Source organism: Lynx canadensis, chromosome F1 (genome assembly GCF_007474595.2).
Source record: "Lynx canadensis isolate LIC74 chromosome F1, mLynCan4.pri.v2, whole genome shotgun sequence".
In the NCBI taxonomy this organism is placed as follows: Eukaryota; Metazoa; Chordata; class Mammalia; order Carnivora; family Felidae; genus Lynx; species Lynx canadensis.
Window position 1 is genome coordinate 65,730,291 of NC_044319.2, and position 22,739 is coordinate 65,753,029.

General features: G+C 45.8%; 1 protein-coding gene and 1 pseudogene across 2 annotated transcripts in view; both read right to left on the reverse strand.

Moving 5' to 3' along the window:
* Window positions 1-22,739, reverse strand: part of LOC115505068 (T-cell surface glycoprotein CD1a-like) — a 71,456-nt gene that overhangs the window by 36,614 nt on the left and 12,103 nt on the right. The window lies entirely within an intron of this gene.
* Window positions 8,446-10,519, reverse strand: LOC115505075 (annotated as a pseudogene).

Below are 22,739 nucleotides of genomic sequence, written 5' to 3' on the forward strand. Positions count from 1 at the left end.
TTATTTTCTCTCTCCTGTTAAACTTGATTGCTTTTCATTACTCCATTCCTCTGCTTCCTATAGTCTACCCTTCATTCCATGCGTGTATTTTTAATTTCATGTATTGTGCTCTCTTTCTCTGATTCTTTTTTATGTTTTCTCTCTCTTTGTTGAGGGTCTCATTGAGGTCCTCCTCTATTTTCTCAAGTCAAGAGAGCATCTTTATGACAATTACTCTAGATTCTCTATCAAGGAGGAGTTAAGACAACAGAATAATAGGGGAACCCTGAACTTGCCTCATCCCTGAACACAGATGAATATCAAATCATTTGAATACACAAGGAATTGATTTGAGAACGGAGAGAGCAAAAATGCAGAAGTGGAGGTAGAAAAGTGACCACATCATAAAAGGTAAAAGCTGCAAAGAGTTGATTTGGGGGGCAAAACATCTGTGGGTGTTGCAAAGGGAGGGAGCCCTGATCATGGAGAGAGAAGAAAGCAGAGAGAGTGTGTGAGGGACAGAGAGAGAAAAAGTTGAAAGTCCCTGCAGGGGATTTCACAGTAAGAACCCTTCCCCAAAACCATTGACTGAGAAAAGAAGAGGGCTTGACCATCACGAGTTTTTATAAGAGCAGAGTGTAGAGTCTAAAGTTTTGAAGGCCCACACCATCTCCAGTGTCTTGCCTGGTGGGTTCCGTGGTGCTCCAGTGAAGAAGGAGGGTAGAGACCAGAAATGGTCAGCATAGTCTGAGTATGTCCTGGAGAGAAACAGCTCCCAAGCATTTGGGAGAAGTGGCACAGCCTTTCTGGGGACAGAAACCTGGTAGGCACCAATGTGCTGCCCTATTCACTGGCATAAGAACATAGACACCAGTTAAGGGTAGCAAACCTTAATGCCAGATTTTGGCTGAGTTTGATCATAAATTCCGAAATGCTACAGAGTCACGCAACTGATATCTGGGACAAACTGTCAAACAGCAAAAGCACAACAGACTCCCCCACAAGATTAGCACAAGTCCACGCTAATCTCTAAACTTTGGAGTTTTGTAACCCAGCTGTGTGTCTTAGAGAAAACACAGGATGGGACACCTGGGTGGGTCAGTTGGCTAAGCATCTGAGTTTGATCTCATGGTTCGTGTGTTCAAGCCTGGCATCAGACTCTCTGCTGTCAGCATGGTGCCTGCTACAGATCCTCTGTCCCCTTCTCTCTGTGACCTTCCTCTGCTCTCAATCTCTCTCTCTCTCTCTCATCAAAAAGAAACATTTATGAGGAGGAGGAAGAGGAAGAAAGAAGAAGAAGAAGAAGAAGAAGAAGAAGAAGAAGAAGAAGAAGAAGAAGAAGGAGGAGGGCAGAGGAGGAGAAGAAGAATTGTGCTGTGACAGACAGACAGCTCTGACACAGTCAGGGTGAAGGCAGGCATCTAGAAGAAGCCAGGGACATAAGAGTGGTGATTATTTGCTCTTCTGTGAGGGCTTCCCAAAGAGTGGCAGCCACCAGGTTCTCACTCTGGGGATGAGAGTGGGGCGATGCCATTCACCCCCCTTCAGCACTGTTTAATCTCAGTAAGCAAAACAGTGCCACCCAGGGGAGGCTGGAGCCTCTGATACCAAGCCCCACCCTCCTTGACCCAGCAGATGCATTCTCCACTAGGACAAGTCCCCCTGAGAATCAACACAGATTGCCCCTTTCCCAGAAGACAAGCACAAATACCTCTCACATACCAAGTCTACTGATCATAGAGTGCTACAAAGCACTCTGTGAATCCAGCTTCCTTTTTATTGTTTTTTTTTTACTTTTTTATTTTTTTATGTTATTAATTTATTTTTCTCTTATTTTTTGATCAAACTTGTTTTAAAAAGAAGACCAAAACACACATAGAATATAGCTTCCCTTTTTAGTTTTATTAATTATCATCATTATTATTTGGATCTAGCTACTTTAGCAAGCAGACCAAAACACATATAGGATTTAGCTTCCTTTTATTTTTTTATTTTTGGAATTTTTCTTAATGTACCCATTACTCACAGGAACAGAAATAATATAGACTTCATTAACAAAAAAAAAAAAAAAAGCAGTGACCCAGACTAAATGACAAGATGGAGTAATTCACCCCAAAAAGGAACAAGAAGAAGAAACAGCCAAGTATTAAATCAATACAGATACAAGTGAATCGTTGGAACCAGAATTTAAAACAATAATCATAAAAATTCTATTTGGTCTTAAGGAAAGTATAGAAGACATCAGAGAGTCTCTTACTGTAGAGATAAAAGAACTAAAACCTTTTAGGAAGAAATTTAAAAATGCTATAACCGAGATGCAAAGCTAAGTGGATGCAATGACAATGAGGATAGATGATGCAGAGAAACAAATAAGCAAAATAGAAGATAAAATTATGGAAAATGATGAAACTGAAAGAAAGTGGGAAATAAAGGTATTGGATCATAAATGTATACTTGGAGATCTCAGGAACGTCTTAAAGCATAATAACATTCATATCATAGGAGTCCCAGAAGATGAGAAGAAAAATGAGCAGAAGGTTTATTTGAACAAAGTATAGCTGAAAACTTCCTTAGTCTGGGAAAGGAAACAGACATCAAAATTCAAGAAGTGCAGAGAACTCCTATTAAATTCAACCAACCTGGCCATCACCAAGACATAGTCAGACTCACAGAAAACACAGACAAGGAAAGAATCCTGAAAGCAACAAGGGGGGAAAAATTCCTTAATTTATAAGGAAAACAGAGCAGGTTTGCAACAGCTCTGTACATAGTGTGGCAGGCCAGAAGGGAGTGGCAAGATAAATTCAAAGTGCTAATTCAGACAAATGTTAAGCCAAGAATACTTTATCCAGCAAGGCTGTCATTCCGAATAGAAGGAGATATAAAGTGTTTCCCAGACAGACAAACAAAGACTCAAAGATTCATGATCACTAAATCAGCCTTGCAAGAAATATTAAAGGGGACTCTTAGAGTGGGGGAAAGGACCAAGCAACAAAGACTAGAAAGGAACAGAGAATACCACCAGAAACGCCAATTTTACAGGCAACACAATGGCACCAAATTCATCTCTATCAATAATCACGATGAATGTAAAGAGAATAATGTTCCAATCAAAAGACATAGGTTATCAGAATGCTTAAAAACAAGACCCATTTATATGCTGCCTACAAGAGACTCATTTAATACCTAAAGACATCTGCAGATTGCAAGTGAGGGAACGGAGAATGATCTGTCATGCAAATGGTGTCAAAAGAAAGCCAGAGAAGCCATACTTATACAAGACAAACTAGATTGTAAACCAAAGACTGGAACAAGAGATGAGGAAGTGCATTGTATCATATATAAGGGGGTCTATCCATCAAAAAGATCTAATTTAACTACTTATGCCCCCACTGCGAGAGCACCCAAATATATAAAACAATTAATGACAAACGTAAAGAAACTCACTGATAATAATACCATAATAGTAGGAGATATTAACACTCCACTTACAACAATGGACAGATCATATCTAAGTAGAAAATCAACAAGGGAACAATGACTTTGTATGACACGCTGGACCATATGGACTTAACAGATAATTCAGAACATTCCATCCTACAACAGCAGAACACACATTCTTTTCAAGGGCAAAGAGTACATTCTCCAAAAGAGATCACATGCTGAGTCACAAATCAGCCTTCAACAGGTATAAAATATTGAAACCATAGCATGCATATTTTTAGATCCCAACACTATGACACTTGAAGTCAACCACGAGAAAAATTTTGTTAAGATCACAAATACATGGAGAATAAACAACATTCCACTAAATTTCCCAGGAAATTAAAGATGAAATAAGAAAAATACATGGGAGCAAATAAAAATGAAAAGACGACATTCCAAAACCTCAGGGATTCAGTAGTGGCAGTCCTAGAGGGTAGTATATTGCAATACAGGCTTATGTCAAGAGTAATAAAATACTCAAATACACAGCTCAATCTTACACCTAAAGGAGCTAGAAAAGGAATAGCAAATAAGGCTTAAAGCCAGCAGAAAGGGGGAAATAAAATATATTAGAGCAGAACCGAACAATATAGAAACAAAGAAAAACACGGGTAGAACAGATCAAAAAAACTATGATCTGGCCCTATAAAGAATTAATAAAATTTATAAACTCCAGCCAAACTTAGCAAAAAGAAAATAGAAAGGACCCAAATAAATAAAATCACGAATGCAAGAGGAGAGATCACAACCAACATCACAGAAATACAAACAATTATGAGACTACTATGAAAAATGATATGCCAACAAGCTGGACAATCTGGAAGGAATGGAAAGTTCCTAGAAACAAAACAGGAAGAAATAGAAAATTTGAACAGACCCATATCCAACAACAAAAAAAAAAATTAACCACTAATAAAAAATCTTTCACCAGACCAAGGGACAGATCCAGATGGCTTCCCAGGGGATTTCTACCAGACAATTAAAGAGTTAATACCTATTACCACAAAATGTTCCAAAAATTAGAAATGGAAAGAAAACTTCCAAACTCATTCTAGCAAACCAGCATTACCTTGATTCCAAAATCACACAGACTCCACTGAAAAAAGAGAATTGTAGGTCAATATCCCTGATGAACATGGATTCAAAAATTCTCAACACGATAATAGCACATCAAATACAATAACACATTAAAAGAATTATTAACCACAATCAAGTGGGATTTATTCCTGGGTTGCAAGCCTGGTTCAATATTCGCAAATCATGGCACAAAAACAGACACACAGACCAATGGAATAGAATAGAAACCCCAGAACTAGACCCACAAACGTATGGCCAACTCATCTTTGACAAAGCAGGAAAGAACATCCAATGGAAAAAAGACAGCCTCTTTAACAAATGGTGCTGGGAGAACTGGACAGCAACATGCAGAAGGTTGAAACTAGACCACTTTCTCACACCATTTACAAAAATAAACTCAAAATGGATAAAGGACCTAAATGTGAGACAGGAAACCATCAAAACCTTAGAGGAGAAAGCAGGAAAAGACCTCTCTGACCTCAGCCGTAGCAATCTCTTACTCGACACATCCCCAAAGGCAAGGGAATTAAAAGCAAAAGTGAATTACTGGGACCTTATGAAGATAAAAAGCTTCTGCACAGCAAAGGAAACAACCAACAAAACTAAAAGGCAACCAACGGAATGGGAAAGATATTTGCAAATGACATATCGGACAAAGGGCTAGTATCTAAAATCTATAAAGAGCTCACCAAACTCCACACCCGAAAAACAAATAACCCAGTGAAGAAATGGGCAGAAAACATGAATAAACACTTCTCTAAAGAAGACATCCAGATGGCCAACAGGCACATGAAAAGATGTTCAGCATCGCTCCTTATCAGGGAAATACAAATCAAAACCACACTCAGGTATCACCTCACGCCAGTCAGAGTGGCCAAAATGAACAAATCAGGAGACTATAGATGCTGGAGAGGATGTGGAGAAACGGGAACCCTCCTGCACTGTTGGTGGGAATGCAAATTGGTGCAGCCGCTCTGGAAAGCAGTGTGGAGGTTCCTCAGAAAATTAAAAATTGACCTACCCTATGACCCAGCAATAGCACTGCTAGGAATTTATCCAAGGGATACAGGAGTACTGATGCATAGGGGCACTTGTACCCCAATGTTCATAGCAGCACTCTCAACAATAGCCAAGTTATGGAAAGAGCCTAAATGTCCATCAACTGATGAATGGATAAAGAAATTGTGGTATATATACACAATGGAATACTACGTGGCAATGAGAAAGAATGAAATATGGCCCTTTGTAGCAACGTGGATGGAACTGGAGAGTGTAATGCTAAGTGAAATAAGCCATACAGAGAAAGACAGATACCATATGGTTTCACTCTTATGTGGATCCTGAGAAACTTAACAGGAACCCACGGGGGAGGGGAAGGAAAAAAAAAAAAAAAGAAAGAAAAGAGGTTAGAGTGGGAGGGAGCCAAAACATAAGAGACTGTTAAAAACTGAGAACAAACTGAGGGTTGATGGGGGGTGGGAGGGAAGGGAGGGTGGGTGGTGGGTATTGAGGAGGGCACCTTTTGGGATGAGCACTGGGTGTTGTATGGAAACCAATTTGTCAATAAATTTCATATATATATATAAAAAAAAATAAAAAAAATAAAAAAAATTAATATTTAAAATATATATATATATATATTCACAAATCAATCAGTGTGATACAGCACCTTAATGGAAAAAAGGATAAGAACCATACGATCATCTCAATAGATGCAGAAAAAGCATCTGACAAAATACAACATCCATTCATGGTAACAACCTTCAAAACAGTAGTGATAGAGGGAACATACCACATATCATAAAGGCCACATATGAAAGACCCATAGCTCATATCATCCACAATGGGAAAAACTAAGAGCTTTTCCTCTATAGTCAGGTACAAGACAGGGATATCCACCCTCACCATTATTATTTAACCTACTAGTGGAAGTCTTGGCCTCAGCAATCAGATAACACAAAGAAATAAATGGTATCCATATAGGCAAGGAAGAAGTCAAATATTCACCATTTGCAGACAACATGATACTCTATGTAGAAAACCGAAGACTCCACCAAAAGTTTGCTAGCACTGAATTCAGCAAAGTTGCAGGATATAAAGTCAATGTACAGAAACATGATGCATTTCTATACTCCAATAACAAAGCACAGAAATAGAAATCAAGGAATTGATCCCATTTACAATTGCACCAAAACCCATAAGATACCTAAGAATAAACCTAACAAAAGAGGTAAACAATCTGTTCTCTAAAAACAATACAATACTTATAAAAGATATTGAATGGGGCACAAATAAACAGGAAAATATTTCATACCCATGCATTGGAATAACAAACACTTTTAAAATATCTATACCACCCAAAGCAATCTACATATTTCATGCAATCCTTATCAAAATACCACCAGCATTCTTGACAGAGCTAGAACAACCAATCTTAACATGTGTGTGGAACCATAAAAGACCCTGAATAGCCAAAATGCTTTTGAAAAAGAAAAGCAAACCGGAGGCATCATGACACTGAACTTCACACTATATTACAAAGCTATAGTCATCAACACAGGAAGCTACTGGCATGAAAACAGACACATACATGAATGGAACAGATTAGAAAACCCACAACTATACAGTCAACTAAAGTTCAATAGAGCAAGAAGGAATATCCAATGGAAAAAAGTCTCTTCAACAAACATTGTTGGGAAAACTGGACAGCAACATGCAGAACAATGATACTGAGCAACTTTCTTACACCATACATAAAAATAAATTCGAAATGGATGAAACACACAAATGTAGGACAGGAAACCATCAAATCCTAGAGGAGAACACAGGCAGCAACCTCCTCTTTGACATTGGTTATAGCAACTTCTTACTAGACAGGTTGCTGGAGGCAAGGGAAAGAAAAGCTAAAATAAATTATTGGGACTTCACCAAAATAAAAAGTTTCTGTACACTCAAGGAAACTATCAACTAAAACTGAGAGCAGCCTAAGGAATGGGAAAGGATATTTGCAAATGACATATCTGATAAAGGGTTAGCATCCAAAATCTATAAAGAACTTATAAAACTGAACACCCATGAAACAAATAATTCAGTTAAGAAATGGAAAGAAGGCATGAATAGTCATTTTTCCAAAGAAGACATCCAGATATCTAACAGATATATGAAAAGGTGCTCAAAGTCACTCATCATCAGGGAAATACAAATCAAAATACCTCACAGCTATCAGAATGACTAAAATTAATAAAACACAGGAAACAACAGATGTTGGCAAGGATGCAGAGAAAGGGGAGCCCTCTGACACTGTTGATGGGAATGCAAACTGGCACAGTCACTATGGAAAACAGTGTGGAGGTTTCTCAAAAAGTTAACAATAGAACTACACCATGATCCAGCAATTGTACAACTACGTATTTGCCTAAAGGATACAAAAATACAGATTCAAAGGGGGTATTTATAGCATCATTATCAACAATAGCCAAATTATGGAAAGAGCCCAAAAATGATGAATGGATAAAAATGTGGTGTGTGTGTGTGTGTGTGTGTGTGTGTGTGTGTGTGTGTGATGGAATATTACTCAGTAATCAAAAAAAAATGAAATCTTGCCATTGACAATGACATGGATGGAGCTACAGTGTATTATGCTAAGTGAATAAGTCAGTCATACAAAGACAGATACCATCTGATTTCACTTGTGGACAAAACAGACATACATATGGGAAGGAAGAAAAAGAAAAAACAGGGAAACAAACCATAAGACACTCTTTATGAAAAAGAACAAACTGACGATTGATGGAGGAATATGGGTGGGAGATGGGCTAGATGGGTAATAGGCATTAAATAGGGCATTTGTGATGAGCGCTGGTTGTTGTGTGTAAGCGATGAATCACTGAATTCTACACTGACTCACCAAGTGTGCTGTTGCTCCTGCTGACCCCTATCCATGTCACCCACAATGGCTTTGGGTAGAAGTTGGAGATGTGGCACACCAGAAGCAGATGGCCAGGACCAGGACTGTGGCTACTGGGCAGCCAGGCCTCTGGCCCCACTGGAGAGACAGGACAGGTGTTCGCAGACTGAGAGGGAAGATGTTCACATCAGTTAAGATACACATCTTTCCACCTCTCAAAACCTGGCACCATCATCTCTCCTTCTTGGCCTCTTCTCTTCTGAAGTTGAGAAGATGTTGCAAATTTATGAGCAGGGAGAGAAAATGCTAGGAGGGAGGGAGCAGGACCGACCTTGTTGCTGGAGATATGCCTTCTCTGTGTCAAGAAGACCCAAGAGGAGACAGGGGCAGATGTCATTGATGTGTGCTTGTATTCTTAAGTGTAGCACATGGAACTGATTGAATACTTTGCAGACCTCCTGAGCCCTCCTTCCTCCCTTTGGAGATGGCCACCATGACGTGTTCTGGAAGCTCATGAGATCTGATCCTTGAAACACAATCCACATGAAGCCTAGTGATGCTTCTCCAAAGTGCAACTCACAGCCTCCTGGCAGCTATACCTTAAGGGGATCTGGGGAAGAGAGGTTGTGAGTTACAGGAAAGAGGAGGGAAAGAGATGAAATGAGATGAGTGGAAGCCAAGGATGGCTGAAGCAGAGGGAGAAGTTGAGGGTATTGGACGGAATGGAGCCAAGTTTGGTTTGAATGGAGGATCATACAGAGGGGAAGAAGTCAATAATTGAGGAAGGAACAACTGTTGGAGGATAGATAGGAGAGGTGTGGACAGAGAACAGGGAAGGGTTCCACAGGAGAGCTGGGATAAAACCACCCAAAGTTAAGGGAGGGCCGTGGGTACAGGGAACACATAGACAGAGGCCACTGAGGGGATTAAATGGGGAAAAATGCAAATTTCAAAGATCAGTTACAGAGGGAAGGACTAGAAGGTATCTGAATGGAGGCCATGGAAAGGGGTGGTTACAGGGGACACAAGTTGGAGACATGAGAGCACAGCCTAAGTTCAATGAGAGGAAGGGAAGTAGCAGAAAGCATGAAGCTTTTCAAGATCAAGCTCTGGCTTCTGCTCCCTACCCAGGCTGGTGTGATTCAGGTTTATGATGGGGAGACATGAGAGTCAGAAGCCAGTGGAGGTTTTTTCCTGGAAGAAGAAGAAACTGAAGGAAACACACACATCTGCCACTTTCACCCACCTGCCCTGAGGGATCACAACACATATTCAAGCTGCCATTGACTGACACGGTCCTGAAATATCAGAGGAAATCTAATTTAGCATGTATGAAATTTCCTTTCATGTTCCATCGGTTTCTTGTTACTGAAGTTGCCATTGGACGAGGGCCGCAGGAAAATGACAGTGCCAGTCTTGCTGTCCCAGCCATGAGTCTGCAGCTCTTCCAGCCAAGCGGAGCCCAGAATTTTGTGTTCGGGAATGGTTAGAAAGAGATATTGTCAACATGGTTCAAAAAGAGATGGACTTGTGGAAGCCTGTGCCAGAAGGACAGATAGACCAAGAAAAGGAGGGCATTCGGAAGGAGAGAGAATGTAGAAGAAAGGTGCCGGGGAGGGGCACTGAAATCTGGAGGACAGGGAGCCATAGTTCCCTCTGGAGACATGTGCTGCCCCAGTGCCCCGAACTTGCCACCCATTATTCAAAAGACACAGGGCCCTGTGGTCAGGGATTCTCAGGAAGGAAGGAAGCTGACATCCCGCACTCCTCGGGTATGTGCTGGGGAACTGCACCACGAGCGTCCATACACACGGGTACAAGTGCACAAATGTGCACACACACTGGGAGTCACACGCAAATGCATACACCTAGACCTACATATAAACATGGAAATGCAGACTCACAGAGACGCACACACAGGCACCTACACACACATACTCATACATACTTACACACACATGCAGACACATCACACACACATCCACTCTGAGCAGGGCCACCGTCCTCACCATCATCATTGTCACCACCTGGGACAAGAATCTTAAGCAACACCAGTGGCAACAACAGCATCTTATGTGCAGATGTTCTTTCTTTCTCTCCGAAAGTGGGTCTTTGGCGTCTGTTCTAACAAACCTCCCCACACACAGCCCCTCTCTTCTGACTTCCTTCTCAACACACACGCCTGCCCTGTGTCTCCACAACAATGCAAATGGGCTCTGCCCTCAACCCTGGACACCTACTCAGACTCTCACTTCCCCTCTGGGTCTGACCCTCCTCTCCGGCTTCCAGCTTCTCCCTGTCACCTGCCTCCGTCCTGCTCCCTGAGGCCCTAGTTCAGGTGCTGCAGAACAAGTCTTGTGTGGCATGGAAAAGGGACCCTACCTCTCGTGCCTTTTCTCCTCATCCAGACAGTAACCCATGAAAACACACAGTTCCCAGCACCCAGCCCTGGAGTCTGCTGTCACCCTCTCCCTCGTGCCCTTGGAACACCCCCATGGACTTCCTTCCCTGTCTCACCCCCGCCCCAGCCCATCCACATCTCTGACGTGTCACTGCTTGTGTTAAAAAACAAAACCAACCAAGTTAATGTGAAGATCGAATTGGTGGTATTGAGTGAGTCATTACTCAGGCAGCATCTCATCTGGAAGAAAGAGGGAAGCTCCCAGAAGTTCTACAAATGTTCTCTTATTAGCAAAAGAAGAGAGAGCAATGGCTGAGGGAATGTCATCTTCCCTTAATTGTGAAGACGAAATATACATTTTGGTGTGCTGACTTTTAACATGCAGACTCTAGACTAAAACAAATCTGCTGGAAACAATATTTACTCAAGTGGTGACCCTTGCTGGTGTTTGCCCTCTCACAATCTGGACTCAGTGTTTCTACCCGGATCTCAACATCCAACGGGGCCTGGCAAGTGGTAGGTGCCCAACGATTACCTCTGAATTATTGAATAATTCACTTCAGGCATCAAATCATTCTTAAGATTATGGACTTCTTCGACATAAAGATCTTTGAGGAATCAAAAAGTAGTGGCTGTAATCTGACCTGATGAAATGAGAATCTTGCACATTTTCCTTTGGATGTAAGCATATGCTAATAACCATGAAGTTCACACAGAGGGTCCTACGGCAAATCTACAATAAGAAATCATGGGAATTTATAGTATGCAGAGTTAATAGAGTGTTCTGGAATCATGTATCCAGATTTCCTTCCTAATGTTCCTCCTAGAATGTTCCATGCTTGTCTTATCATGAGTTGGCCCTGCTGGACACGCTGACCTTCTACCCCTTGGTGTTCTTAAGTGTTTAAAGGCTCTTAAGTATTTGTTTGTGCTTTATATCTTCCAGATAATGTGTTTGGGCTATTGGTCTTGTTATTTTTTGGTTGACCGGTAAGCGGAAATAACCTCAGGCTAATGAGAGACAGATAATATTGTTTGGAATGTTCAGATTGGAATACAGAAAGAAGAGCTCACTCCCACACTTAAGATTTTGAAAGGCTGGATAATCAAAATGGCTTCTCCTGAGTCCATCAGAGCAGAAGGATCAGAGCAACTTGTTAACATAAATACCAAAGAAATACAGACTCATCAAAAAAATAGGGCATGCAAACCCTTGCTTACCTGGGACAGAAGCCAGAAGGAATAATTCAGCTACAATTGTTAATAATTGACTGAAAGCAAGCAGAGTCTTGGGAGGTCCTGAGAGTCACAGACTCAGGAAATTCACTATACCTCCAGGATTTTGCCCACCAACCTCCCAGGGGTTCCATATGGAATGGAGACCAGGATACGGACCAGAGAGCTGCTTTCTGGTGGTACAAGCCTGAGGTCTGACAGCAGCTCCCTCCTGAAAAAGGCTGGAAGGCCACTATTCCCCACACAGAAGGGAGCCTTCACTGGGTGTGGGAAGGGCAGGGAGCCCCACTACCTCAGGGCACAGCGAGCCACTCTGCAGCTGGGGGAGGGGCAGTGGGGGAAGGGACAGGAACACACCTTGTCTCAGACTAAGAGGCTCCATCTGCTGAGGCAAAGGGGGAAATCTCGGAAGGCCCAGTCCCAAACTGAAACACAAAGCACCTGGCTGAGGATGGGACTGGACCAGAGCAGAGGTAGCGTCCCCCTCTCTGTCCCAAGCAGACCGGCCAGCAGGGAACCAAGGGCAGCTCCTGCTGGCGGGGAAACAAGACGATGAAGATACATGCCCTTGAGCCACATCCTCTTTGAAAAAGAAAATCTCAGACCCAAAAGAATGTCATAAACCAAGTTCCCACCCTGGGACTTCATACCCAGTTGAACAAATTTCACAACCCCGGAAATGTAGTCTTACCCAGGCAGGCAGGAAAGTTTTCTTTCCATAGAGCAATGGGTCTGTCTCCTGGGTCCTCTCCAGCCCCCGATGATAAGACACGCACATTGTTCTTCCCCCAAGAAAGCAGGTCTGACTCCTGGAAGGCTTCTCATTTGCTGCTAATTCCCCGGCCCCACGCTCCCTCTATAAAAGCCTTCATTTGTACAACCTCTCTGAGTGCCCACCTCTGTGCCAGATGGGGTGATGTGCGATTCATGGATCATTTAATAAAGCAATTATTGGTCAAGTTTATAAGGTGAAATTTTCTTATTTTAAGAGTTCTCAAGTTTACCTCTGGATGATTAAATATAGACATCAAAAAATAAATAAAATAAAAGCTTGGAGGACAATATTATTCATTATATGTTAAATATCTGGGCACAAGCTGCTTCTCATATGTTTTGAAATGAGTCTCAGAGAATATGTTTACCATACAAACAGGAAAAGCTGCGGAAGTCATGAAGAAAGGAAGGAAGGAAGGAAGGAAGGAAGGAAGGAAGGAAGGAACAGAGGGAGGGAGGGAGGGAGGAAGGGAGGGAGGAAGGAAGGGAGGGAGGGAGGACAGGAGGAAGGAAGGAGGGAGGGAGGACAGGAGGAAGGAAGGAGGGAGGGAGGAAGGAAGGGAGGAAGGAAGGTGAAAGAGCGGACATACACTGGTCAACTCCATCTTGTTCTGTGTCCTCCACCTTGAGTGACTATGTCCCCAACATGGCCCCCTTTCCGGGAAAATCGCAGAAACCTCAGACAACGCCTCCTCCCCTTGAGTAACCTCCTGCTCACCTGTGCAAACTTCCCGATCAAAACATGCCCGGCAACCTGCGTAATGGGACTCCGACCCTTCCCCAGCCAATCGGCTGAGGCCACGACCCTTCCCCAGCCAATCGGCTGAGGCCACGACCCTTCCCCAGCCAATCGGCTGAGGCCACAACCATTACCTCACCAACTGCCCCTAGACCCCTATAAAACCTTTGTGCTTTTGAAACTCTCTGGTTCTCTACGGCATCTCACCGCTGCGTCGGTGCAGGTAGGAGATTGAGCTCGAGCTAGCTCGAAGAAAGGCTCTTTGCTTTTGCATTGGACTCGGCTCCATGGTGGTCTTTGGGGATCGCGAATTCTGGGCATAATATTTGGGGGCTCGTCCGGGATCTCCAAGAGCCCCGAGGGACCCCCCACCCGGAGAGCCTGACTGGCCATGGTTAGTGTATGTTCGTTCCGTCTTTTCTGTGTGAGCTCATTTCTGAAATTCTGGTAGTGTCTGGCGTGGTCTAAGTGGACACACTGGAGGACCACGGGCCAGGAGTTTTGGAAGACGTTCCGATCCTCCCTTTTGGAGGGACGTGGATTGCCCTCAAAGGTCTGAGATGAGGCGGGTCGCTCCCGCCAGTTGGCACGAGACCATCATCTAGCTTTCAGTTTTGCTTCCACAGAGTTGGAAGAATGTCTCTAGGGGCCCTCTGTTTGTTTCTGTGTTTCTCTGTTTTGTTCTGTTGACTTACTGGACGGACGTTATGGGACAGACTCAGACTGCTCCTCTAAGTATTATGATTGATCACTTTAAGGATGTGAGGGGAAGAGCTAACAACCTCAGTGTGGAAGTCCGAAAGGGTCAGTGGCAGGTTTTTTGTTCTAGTGAGTGGCCAGCTTTCAACGTTGGATGGCCACCAGAGGGAACCTTCGAGACCTCCCTTCCATCCACCGAGTCAGGGATATCATCTCTCCGCCTAAGACTGGCCATCCTGATCAGCTCCCTTACATTATCACTTGGCGGGACCTTGTAAAAGACCCACCCTCTTGGCTTAAGCCCTTCCTAGCCCCACACCCTCTGGAGCCAAAACCCATTCTTGCTTTGCAGGGGACAGAGAAGAAGGAGAACAAGAAAAGTCTTACCCAACCTTTAATACCCCTCTACCCTGTCCAACGAGGGGGAGGACTGAAGATGAATTAATTTTTCCTCCCCCATATAACCCCCCTAGGATGCTGGAAGAACACCATCCTCCCCCTCCGGGGGAGGCAGACACTGTTCTGAAAGCGGGAGGTGGAAATGCTCCAGTGGGAAGCCCGCCCTTTACCAGACAAAGGGCTCAGAGGGAGCAATCCGCCTCTGCCACCGACGCCACTATTCTGCCCCTGCAAGCCACCAGACCCCCAGATGCGGAGGGGAATCAGCCCCATCACTATTGGCCTTTTGCCACTAGTGACCTCTACAGTTGGAAAGCTCAGAATCCTAAGTTTTCCGAGAAACTGGCAGGGCTTATTGATTTATTAGACTCTGTTCTTTTTACTCATCAGCCCACGTAGGACGATTGCCAGCAGCTTTTGCAGGTCCTGTTCACGACTGAGGAAAAGAGAAAGAATCCTCAATGAGGCCCGAAAACTAGTTCCAGGTGCAGACGGGAATCCCACCACCAACCAGGCTCAGATAGATGCCTCCTTCCCCTTAACTTGGCCCCAGTGGGATTTCAACACAGCAGAAGGTAAGGATCAAAAAATACCCCATGTCTCAGGAGGCCCAGAAGGGGATCCAGCCACACAACCGGAGACTACGAAGCCTAGGGGTCCTAGTTCCTTGCCAGTCTGCCTGGAAAACCCCCCTACTGCCAGTCAAAAAGCCTCACACAAATGACTACCGACCGGTACAAGACCTCCGGGAAGTAAATAAGAGGGTCACAGACATACACCCAACTGTTCCCAACCCATATACTCTCTTGAGCTCCTTGGCACCCTCCAGGTTCTGGTATACTGTACTAGATTTAAAGGATGCCTTCTTCAGTCTGCCGCTGGCACCCCAGAGCCAACCCTTGTTCACCTTCGAGTGGCATGATCCAGAGGAGGGCTACAGTGGGCAACTCACCTGGGCACAGTTGCCTCAGGGATTCAAAAATTCACTCACCATCTTCGACGAGGCACTACACGAGGACCTGGGTGAGTACAGAAGGGAGTACCCTGGCCTCACCCTCCTACAGTACATAGATGACATCCTGGTTGCTGCCGACATGGCCAAAGACTGTAAGCGAGGGACCCAGGACCTGCTGGCTACCCTGGGGGCCTTAGGGTACCGGGCATCCACGAAGAAGGCTCAGATATGCAGGGAGAGGGTAAGTTACCTGGGATATATCCTGGAGGGCGGACAGCGGCGGTTATCAGATGCCAGAAAAGAAACTGTCCTAAAGATCCCTATTCCCACCTCCCAAAGAGAAGTAAGAGAATTCCTAGGATCGGCCAGCTACTGCCACCTCTGGGTTCCGGGTTTTGCTGAGATCGCCAGGCCCCTATATGAAGCTACCAAAGAGGGGAAAACATTTAAATGGGCTGAAAAAGAAGAAACTGCCTTTAATCGGTTAAAAAAGGCCCTCCTAAGTGCCCCAGCCCTGGGCCTACCAGACATTACGAAGCCCTTCCACCTCTTTGTAGACGAACATAAGGGAATAGCAAAAGGGGTTCTAACTCAAGCCTTAGGCCCCCAGAACCGCCCAGTGGTTTACCTGTCCAAGAAGCTAGACCCAATGGCTGCCGGCTGGCCGCCATGCCTAAGAATTATTGCGGCGACAGCACTCCTAGTCAAGGACACAGACAAACTGACCCTAGGACAGGAGATCTGGATCACTACCCCACACGCCATTGAAGGGGTCCTGAAACAGCCTCCTGATAGATGGATGAGCAACACACGTATGACTCATTACCAGAGCCTCCTACTCAACCCTCCACGGGTGCGGTTCCACCCCAGTGCAGCCCTCAATCCTGCAACCCTGCTGCCCAATCCTGACCTAGGTGCTCCACTACATGACTGTGCGGGAATCCTGGAACAAGTACATGGATTCTGGACGGACCTGACCGACCGGCCCCTCCCTGATGCCCAGGCTCCTTGGTTCACTGATGGTAGCAGCTTTGTACGAGCCGGACACAGGTATGCAGGTGCAGCGGTGGTCACCGAAATGGACACCGTATGGGTAGAGGCTCTACCCTCTGGAACGTCAGCCCAGCGAGCAGAGCTCATAGCCCTCACCAAAGCACTGATGCTGGGAGCTGGAAAACGGCTTAACATCTACACAGACAGCCGTTATGCGTTTGCCACAGCTCATATTCATGGGGCAATTTATCAGGAGAGGGGGTTACTGACAGCAGAAGGACGGACTATAAAAAATAAACAGGAGATACTTGACCTGCTTACGGCCTTATGGCTTCCTGCCAAGCTAGCCATTATCCACTGCCAAGGGCACCAAAAAACTGATAACCCAGTGGCTAGAGGTAATCAAAAGGCTGATCAGGCAGCCAAGGCAGTAGCCCTTACTTTAGTCCCCACCATGACCATACAACTACCAGACCCGGGAGACCCAGTTTTACCAGACCAGCCCAAATACTCCCAGGAGGAGTTACAGCAGATCAAGAAACTCCCCATGGCCCAGGAGATAAAGGGATGGTCGTATACACCTAACAAGGAGCTCGTGCTGCCAGACCAGCTGGGAGTCTCAGTATTAGAGCACATGCATCGGTCTACTCACATGGGGGCCCGAAAATTAAAAGACTTAATCCGACGTGCTGGAATCAAGATGCACCAACAGGACACCAAAATAGAGCAAGTTGTATCTGCCTGCAAGACCTGCCAACTCACCAACGCGAGAGCCACATCAAATAAAAAAGGAACCAGGCTCAGAGGCACCAGACCGGGAGCCCAATGGGAAGTCGACTTCACTGAAGTCAAACCAGGAAAGTATGGTTATAAATATCTTTTAGTATTTACAGACACCTTCTCTGGCTGGGTGGAGGCATACCCAACCAAGCATGAAACGGATCAGACGGTGGCTAAGAAGCTACTGGAAGACATTTTACCCAGGTATGGTTTTTCTGCCATGATAGGATCAGACAATGGACCAGGTTTATCTCACAGGTAACATAGGCAGTAGCCAAGGCGGTGGGGGCAAACTGGAAATTACCTTGTGCTTACAGGCCCCAGAGCTCAGGACAGGTAGAAAGAATGAATAGAACCCTAAAAGAGACCCTGACCAAATTAACCATGGAGACTGGCGGGGACTGGGTGACCCTCCTACCGTACACCCTTTACCTGGTTAGAAACACTCCTTACACTCTGGGTTTTACTCCCTACGAGATCATGTGTGGCAGGCCACCCCCTATTATTCCCAACCTTCTTGCTGAGTTTAAAGATCAAGAACTTTTTCTTTCCTTGAGAGGGCTCCAGAGGGCACACGAGGACATTTGGCCGCACCTCCGTGCCATCTACGAGGCTGGCCCAACCCCGACACCTCTTCAGTACAGGCCGGGAGACTGGGTCTACGTCAAGAGGCACCACCGAGAGACCCTCGAGCCGCCCTGGAAGGGACCATACACCATGGTGCTGACAACCCCCACTGCTCTCAAAGTAGACGGCATCGCGACCTGGGTCCATCACACCCACGTTCGGCCAGCAGACCCCTCCTCGATCCGGAAGGACTTCGTCACGCGATGGGCTGTCAATTGGGACCAACACAACCCACTCAAGCTCAAGCTACAGCGCATTCGACCCACCTAATTTGGTAACTCTGTTAGCTCTGTTTGGCACTGCTCATGCTGCCGAGAGTCCCCATGCCCCCCAAAACATCACCTGGCAGATCATAGACACCAGCTCAGGGACAATACTTAATCAGACTTCCCAGAGCCACCCCAGGGACACTTGGTTCCTAGAACTTTGTGTAGATCTCCAAACTCTGTTCCCCTTGTCACCATACGCCCCCGGATTCCATGAGCAGAACCTTTATTTCTATGTCTGCCCCGGCCACTCTCGCTCGAGCACATGCGGGGACGTGGCTGACTATTTTTGTGCCCCCTGGTCATGTGTCTCGATGGGGCACATCTAGTGGACCCCACCACGCACCAGAGATCTCATCGTAGTAATGCGGCCCAGTGGCAGCCAACCACCATATGTCTGGGGGCGCGGTAATCCCATAGTTATATCCTTTACAAGCCAAGGTAAAAAAAACAACAGGATGGGAGAGTGGAAAAACATGGGGACTCAGGATATAAGACCAGGTTATGTCGGGAGCCAAAGACAAGGGAGCATTATTTACCCTCTGAATGCAAGCGACTCCCCTTACCCAGCAGTCCACCACGAGGGTAGGACCCAACCAAGTACTAGTTCCCCAACCTGCCCCCACCCAGATGGCCACTCCCAGAAACACCCAGGCCCCAGCCACATGGCCCTCCACATCCCCTGTCCCTACTAGAGAGTCACCTGCATCTCCTGCCCCGGGTCACAACTTACTATCTGATGCAGACCTCCTGTGGAGCACAGTTGTCGGAGCATACCAGGTACTAAACACTTCTAGACCCGACCTGACCAAGGCCTGTTGGCTCTGTCTAGATGTCTGGCCCCCATATTACGAAGGTATTGCCATTAAAGGCAATTATACAACAGCCTCCAACTCTAGCTCCTGTAGATGGCAGCAGGCTACTGCAAGACTAACCCTCCAGGCGGTAACGGGGCAAGGCACTTGTATAGGCCACGTACCCCCCGAGCAATCACATCTCTGTAATGAAACCCAAACAGTCCCCAGGGAGAGAGTGTATCTACTCCTGCCCAAAAATGCATGGTGGGCCTGTTCCAGTGGCCTTACTCCCTGTGTCCACTCCCAGGTCCTTAACTCCTTGAAAGAAAGCTTCTGCCTACTCGTGCAGTTGATCCCCAAGTTAGTGTACCATTTGGGGGGAGAAATACTTAACAGGTTAGGCTCTGCTAACCCCCGAAGTAAAAGAGAGCCTATTACAACCTTAACCCTGGCTGTGCTCTTGGGATTGGGATTAGTGGGGGCGGGGACCGGAATATCCTCACTCATCATCCAGGACAAAAACTACGGAACCCTAAGGGCAGCCATTGACTTAGACACAGAAAGAATTGAAAAATCAATTTCTCATTTACAGGAATCCCTTACTTCCTTATCAGAACTAGTACTCCAAAACAGAAGGGGATTAAGCTTATTATTCCTGCAGCAAGGAGGACTATGTGCAGCCCTAGGGGAAGAATGTTGCCTCTATGTTGATCACTTGGGGAGTCGTAAAAGAATCTATGGCCCTCATAAGGGAAGGGCTGCAAAATGGGAAGTTAGAGAGAGAACAATCTCAGTCCTCATACGAGTCTTTGTTCAACTGGTCTCCCTGGTTAACTACCCTCATCTCGGCCCTTGCCAGCCCCTCACCATCCTGCTCATACTAGCAACCCTTGAACCCTGTAAAATCAACAGACTGGTCCGGTTTGTCAGGGACCGCGTGGGGTCCATCCAACTAATGGTCCTCTGTGCTAAAGGCGAGCCCCTAAAAACAGAAGAGGACAAAATAGAAATGCAGCTGGTCCCATGATTGGGTCAGCAAGCTACATGATAAGGGGGAATGAAAGAGCGGACCTATGCCGGCCAACTCCATCTTGTTCTGTGTCCTCCACCTTGAGTGACTATGTCCCTGACATGGCCCCCTTTCCAGGAAAATCGCAGAAACCTCAGAACAGGCCTCCTTCCCTTGAGTAACCTCCTGCTCACCTGTTCAAATTTCCTGATCAAAACACACCCAGCAACCTGCATATCGGGACTCCGACCCTTCCCCAGCGAATTGGCTGAGGCCACAACCCTTCTCCAGCCAATCAGCTAAGGCCACAACCATTACCTCACCAACTGCCCCTAGACTCCTATAAAACCTTTGTGCTTTTGAAACTCACTGGCTCTCTCCAGCATCTCACCACTGCGTCGGTGCAGGTAGGGGATTGAGCTCGAGCTAGCTCGAATAAAGGCTCTTTGCTTATGCATCGGACTCGGCTCCCTGGTGATCTTTGGGGATCGCGAATTCTGGGCATAACGGAAGGAAGGAAGGAAGGAAGGAAGGAAGGAAGGAAGGAAGGAAGGAAGGAAGGGAGGAAGTAAAGAAGGGAAAAAGGGAGAGAGGAAGGGAGGGAGGGAGGAAAGGAGGAAGGGAGGAAGGGAGGGAGGAGGGTAGGAAGGAAAAAATGAACATATTGTGTGTAAAGGAAATCCATGGAAAATTTCCTTCCCTTTGAGGATTTAACTGCCATTGTCACAATATTTCCTGCTTCATGGAGGCTGGTACAGCTTGTCTGTCATCTGTAGGAAAACCATGGAGTGAATTTTTACCAGTCACTTACTCAGCAGCAGAACCAGCAATGGATTCCTGACCAGTGGTTTGTTAGAAAGCCATGACAACACCCAGGATGGGGCCTCACCCAGATGTCAGGATTACCAAGCAAAACAGGGTAAGAGTGTGACAGATGAGGACACATGAAGAAAAAGGCAAGCAGGCAAGAAAAGGAATATTTTCAAGAACTCAGGGAGAGGAAGAGAGAAGTGAGGAAAAACATTGCAAGAAAAAGAGACATTAGCCCAGCCTCCCCATGGACCACATCCACATCCATCAGAGAGGAGTGTCAAGTCACAAAAGACAGAAATCCACCCTGTGGAGCTGAAGACATACTGGGAATATATCAGCTGACGGAACTGTGGAGCCCAGGGTTGTTGGGGCTCCAGTCCCTTCTGTGGGTCTGTGTGTCTGCCTTCAGTTTCCTGATGTTTTGGTTTCATTGTGGCTGCTCTTTCTGGCTTCAATGAAGTATGATCACAAATGAAAATTGGGGGGGAGGCGCCTGGGAGGCTCAGTTTGTTAGGTGCCTGATCTCAGCTCAGGTCATGATCTCACCGTCCATGAGTTTGAGCCTTGTGTCCAACTCTGTACTGACAGCTCAGAGCCTGTAGTCTATCTCGGATTCTATCTCCCTCTCTCTCTGGTCCTCCCCACTCAAACTCTGTCTCTCTCTCTCTCTCTCTCTCTCTCTCTCTCTCTCAAAAATGAATAAAAAATATTTTAAAAAGTTTTAACTGAAAATTGTACCTTTGTACAGCATGCGGCTTCCTGACCAGCCAGGGAGGAAACCTGGGAGGCACGATGGGACACGTGGACCGCCACTGGCACTACAGGAGCAGCAGAGACTATGACGTAACGTGAACAGAGGTCCTCCTGATGAACGTCTCCCAACAACTTCTCAGAGACGAGGCCTGAGGAACTTCGGGAGCCCAGTGCACACGGGGCGTGTCGGGAGCTGGATACGAATGCCTCCGTGCTTAGCTGCAGAGCCTCCGGTGTGCCATGCAGCATTTGTTAGGAAAATGAAGAATTGGTCAAGAAAGCTTGCATTCAAGCAAACCATGAAAGTCGATATTTTATGTAGCATTCCCCCCACATTTGAATACTTTTCATTGGTGAGCAATAAACTCTGTTCTCTCTAAAGAGCATAAAATGAAGTACACGCTTGATGTGTGGTGTGTGTGTCCGTGGGGACACGAGGCCCACAAGCACAGTAGGCAACACAGCCACCAGCTCCCATCTGGATTCTCTTTCTCTTTCTTTTCTTCTCATTCTTGCCATGAGAACGCTTGGATCCACTCTCTTGGAAAAGTTCACGTGCGCAACTTCTCACCCTTCTTGCATGAAGGTGTCATCCTCAGCCTTGCTTCCCTGATGCTGAAAAATGGGTTGTAGTTGTTTCAGGCTTCATACCCCAACCTTATTATCCGGGACAAGAGACACCATCTCTTTCCCTGCCATTGACCACAAGAGTCATAATGCCTGTGACCTGAGCCACCTGGAGCAGGCGTCTAGCCCTGAACCATCACTCTGACCAAGGACAAGTAGCTTCTGTCTTGGCCTGAACCTGATGTAACCTGCCCTTCCGTCATCCTGTCACGTTGTCAAGGATACTTTCTCCTGAGAGACTCAAGGTGATCGGAGCCCAGGGCTACACCTGAGGGTGGAGTCAACCAACCAAACACCGCATGGTGGCCATGCGAGGGTGACAAGGTGGACTGGACCCTAGAGAACCAGTCAACAAGTCTAATTTAGGAGAGAAGTTTGGGGAAGTCCCATAATTTGCTCTCCCTTTCCCAATAATTTTCACC